This window comes from Ceratotherium simum, chromosome 14 (assembly GCF_057802395.1).
Source record: "Ceratotherium simum simum isolate JZ-2026a chromosome 14, ASM5780239v1, whole genome shotgun sequence".
Taxonomy (NCBI): domain Eukaryota; kingdom Metazoa; phylum Chordata; class Mammalia; order Perissodactyla; family Rhinocerotidae; genus Ceratotherium; species Ceratotherium simum.
Genome location: NC_141913.1, coordinates 23,023,954 through 23,028,801, shown reverse-complemented (window position 1 = coordinate 23,028,801; position 4,848 = coordinate 23,023,954). Strand labels below are relative to the sequence as shown.

Here is a 4,848-nt window from a genome sequence, read left to right as displayed (position 1 = left end):
TATCTTTTTTGGAGAAATGTCTGTTCAAGATTTTTGCCCATTTTTTAATTGGGTTGTTAATTTTTTTGTTGTTGAGATGTATGAGTTCTTTATATATTTTGGAGATTAACCCCTTATCAGATATATGGTTTGCAAATATCTTCTCCCAAATGTTAGGTTGCCTTTTCTTTTTTTTTTTTTTTTGTTTCAATTTGTCTTTTTATTATAACATGAGCTAAATTTAAGAAATTACCCTAGTCTTCTGACTTTACTTCCCAGAGTTGTTAGAAGATCTAAATGACATAACTCATTATGAAAATATATTGAAAAGTACAAGAGCTGATGTAACATGGGTAATCAAGTTTCCAGGTACCAGGGGATTACAGTAACTAAGAATAAAACCAGCTGGGCTGCAGCACTGGTTTAACAAGGTGTTGTCTAGGAAGGCCACTGAATGTGTGTGGTGACAAGTCACAGCCTGAGAAATATTTCTGTGGGGTGATTTCTTACCCTTGTTTTGTAAATGAGTTTCCTTCATTTGATAACTTCAGATTCTCTCAAGCTAACATTTCAAAATTAAAATAATTCATCAAACAGGAGTCATTTTTATAGGCAAGGTAAATTACAGGATAATATATTGGGATAATTTTGTTCTTTTTTAAATCAAAAAGCCTTAAAATGGTCACAGTTTGATAGAGTAGGGATCACAGACGTACATTCCAGACTTTCATCACCAACGAAAAAATAAAGCATTTTTATAGACTTAAAACTGTCATTAGTAGTGCTTTTAGATTTTGGTGAAGGAAAATTTAAAATACCTCTACAATAATACAATGTTAATAGAAATTGGCCACATACGGAGGTCATTTTAGTGAGCTACCATCATTTAAATAAAAGAAAAGTAATTTCTTGGTCCAAATTAGTGAAATCTTAAAAAAGATTGTCTCTAGAGAATATTAATTTGAGAACAATGGGCCGGCCCTGTGGCTTGGTGGTTAAGTGCGCGCGCTGCAATGCTGGCGGCCCGGGTTCGGATCCCGGGTGCGCATCGAGGCGCCACTTCTCCGTCCATCCTGAGGCCGAGTCCCACATGCCGCAACTAGAAGGATGTGCAGCTATGACATACAACTATCTGCTGGGGCTTTGGGGGGAAAAAATAAAATAAATAAAAAAAAAATCTTTAAAAAAAAAAAAAAAATTTGAGAACAATGCTTTTTTCAGACACATTCTGATATTCAGATTCGCTTTATAACACAATTATAGATGAACCTTTTAATTACATCTTTCTTAAGAAGCTGTCAAATTTCCATTTCTTCGGGAAATATTTTCACCAGTGTGTTGTTCCATTCCACAGGTTAAGCTTTCTTCATTATTATTAAGAACTTCATACATATTAGAGAGATTGCCATTCATTGCTTTTTCATCTTTTCAAAAAGACACGGGCAGACTTGCTAGACTAAAGCTGACGTCTTTAAAGGCATGCAACAAGAATATTCCCACAATGATTGTAAAGAAGCCACTCAAAGTACCAATGACATCATCAACAGGCATATCTTGCCACTCCTTAAAAAGAATAGCTGAACAAGTTAAAACGGATGTTGTAAAGAACACATAATATATTGGAGTCACGATGGAAGTGTTGAATATGTCCAGGGCCCTGTTCAGGTAATTAATCTGTGTGCTCACACAGACTATGAGGCTCAGCAGCAGAATCCAGGCCAGGGGATGTCGCAGCACAGGCTTTCCAGCAAACAGCTCTTTGATAGCAATGCCCAGGCCCTTAACACAGGAGACTGAAAATGCACCAATGACCGAGCAGATTGTTATGTACACAAGAATGTTTGTCTGTCCATGGCGAGGTCCCACCACGAAGATTAATATCAAGGACACAATGACCACAAGTGTTGCAAAGACCACAAAACCTGGGTCCCTTAGCTTGTGAGACATTTCATTTAAAGTCTCAATCTCCTCTTCTTTTGGAGCATGAATGACCATAACTGTAGATCCCAGAATACTTAGCAAACATCCAATTTTCCCATGAAGATTAAGTCTTTCATTTAGAAAGTATGAAGAAAGAATGGCACTTACTAGTATGCTGAGAGCTCCTAACGGAGTCACTAGGGTGGCTGGTGCAAAGGCATACGCAGCAAAGTTGGCCACCTCGCCTGCTCCCATTGATAGCAGTCCAGCCCACCACAACCATTCTTTAAGATACGCATGGCCTCCTTGACCTACTCTCATGGAGCCTTTTCTGGCAAGTCGCAGAAGGTCTTTTTTTTTCACAATGAAACTCCCTCCAATGAAAATGCTGGAGCTCATAGCCAATCCCAGACCAATATAAACGTCATATTTTCCATGCCCCTGGCTCATTTCGTTTGTTACTTAAGAAGTTCTTGTGAATCACATTGATCACAGAACAGAGAAACTGCTGGTACTGGAGGCAGGATGATGCAGTCTTCAAATCCCAGCCGGCGGGCCGGCGGCGCCGCTTCCCCTCTGCTCTCCGCTCCGGTCACCTCCGCTCACACTCCCACACAGGCCGCATGGGCCGCCCTCGCTTGCGCTCGCGAGGCCACCGGCTTCTTCGCCGTCCAGTGGGAAGTTTGGGCATTCGGGGCTGCAGCCCTGCGCTTCGCCTCCTCCATGGGGGGAGCGCCGAGGGGAACCCGCCCCCAACGACCGCGGGCCTCGCCGCCGCGGCCGCCACTGCCGGGACCAAGCTGCCTTTTCATTTTGTTGATGGTTTCCTTTGCTGTGCAGAAGCTTTTTAGTTTGATGTAGTCCCATTTGTTTATTTTTTCTATTGTTTCCCTTGCCCAATCAGACATGGTACTTGAAAATATTTTGCTACGACTGACGTCAAAGAGCATACTGCCTATGTTTTCTTCTAGAAATTTCACGATTTCGGGTCTTACATTCAAGTCTTTAATCCATTTTGAGTGAATTCTTGTGTATGGTGTAAGATAATGGTCTACTTTCATTTTTTTGCGTATGGCTGTCCAGTTTTCCCAAAACCATTTGTTGAAAACACTTTCCTTTCTCCATTGTATGTTCTTGGCTCCCTTGTCAAAAATTAGCAGTCCATAGATGTGTGGGTTTATTTCTGGGCTCTCAATTCTATTCCATTGATCTGTGTGTCTGTTTTTGTGCCAGTACCATGCTGTTTTGGTTACTACAGCTTTGTAGTATATTTTGAAATCAGAGCGTGTGATACCTCCAGCTTTGTTCTTTCTTCTCAGGATTCCTTTGGCTATTCAGGGTCTTTTGCTGTTGCATATAAATTTTAGGATTCTTTGTTCTATTTCTGTGAAAAATGTTGTTGAAACTTTGATAGGGATTGCATTGAATCTATAGATGGCTTTAGGAAGTGTGGACATTTTAACTATGTTAATTCTTCCAATCCAAGAGCATGGAGTATCTTTCCATTTCTTTGTGTCTTCTTCAATTTCTTTCAACAATGTTTTATAGTTTTCAGTGTACAGGTCTTTCACCTCTTTAGTTAAGTTTGTTCCTAGGTATTTTATTCTTTTTGTTGCAACTGTAAATGGGATTGTATTCTTAATTTCTCTTTCTGCTGCTTTGTTGTTAGTGTATAGAAACACAACTAATTTTTGTATGTTGATTTTGTATCTTGCAACTTTATCATATTAATTTATTATTTCTAAAAGTTTTTTGGTGGATTCTTTAGGGTTTTCTATATATAAAATCATGTCATTTGCAAATAGTGACAGTTTCACTTCTTCCTTTCCAATTTGGATTTGTTTTATTTCTTTTTCTTGCCTGATTGCTCTGGCCAGGACTTCCAGTACTATGTTAAATAGGAGTGGTGAAAGTGGGCCTCCTTGTCTCAGAGGGATAGCTTTCAGTTTTTCACCATTGAGGATGGTATTAGCTGTGGGTTTGTCATATATGGACTTTATTATGTTGAGGTACTTTCCTTCTATACCCGTTTTTTTCAGAGTTTTTGTCATAAATGGATGCCATATCTTGTCAAATGCTCTCTCTGCATCTATTGAGATGATCATGTGATTTTTATTCTTAATTTTGTTAATGTAGTGTATCACATTGATTGATTTGCGGATGTTGAACCATCCCTGCATCCCTGGAATAAATCCCACTTGATTTATGGTGGGATTTATGGTGGGATCATGGTGTATGATCTTTTTAATGTATTGTTGTAATCAATTTGCTAGTATTTTGTTGAGGATCAATAATTTTTAAGAGTGTAAACATTTGGGTCCTGAGATCTAAAACTTTGAGACCCACTGTTCTAGGAGTTTTAAGTTTTCTTGTTAATCGTAGGTGGAGATTCAAACTAATTCTAAACAAAGCTCATCTACCAAAGGGCTTAGGTAAGAAAAACAGAGAGTGGCCCATTCGGGAGGGACAGGCACGTGTTCCCAGAGAGAAAGGGAGCTGTCCTACTGCCCCTCCATACATTGAGACAGGACAGCATGAAATGCTGAGATTCCACATGGAGGCTCATTGCCATTGGGTGGTTCCAGTGGGTTTCTAGGGAATCATTTGTGATGCCACTATACTTGGCCCCCAAATAAAGGATCAGTAATTTGGAAAGCTGTCTCTAGTTGTTGCTTTCCTTTTTATAGACAATATTATACTTCCAGATGAGCCTGAATTGCTTCCCCTCCTTTATTTTTATTTTTTTGCTTCTCTTCCTTTAAAAACAAAAACACAAACAACATTTCACCAATTAGACTTTTAGCAAAATAATGATTTATAGTATATCCAGCTATTTACAGAGAAGATCCACATATAGAAGAATGAAGTGGTTGTAATATATTTTAGGTGAAATCCATGACAAAGAATCCTTTTTAATTTCATTTGCTGGCCATATCATTGAGGTAATCT

General features: G+C 39.0%; 1 pseudogene; it reads right to left on the bottom strand.

The window, feature by feature from the left end:
• Positions 1–1,330: 1,330 nt before the first annotated feature.
• LOC101403378 (magnesium transporter NIPA2 pseudogene) lies at positions 1,331–2,560 on the bottom strand (annotated as a pseudogene).
• Positions 2,561–4,848: the final 2,288 nt, after the last annotated feature.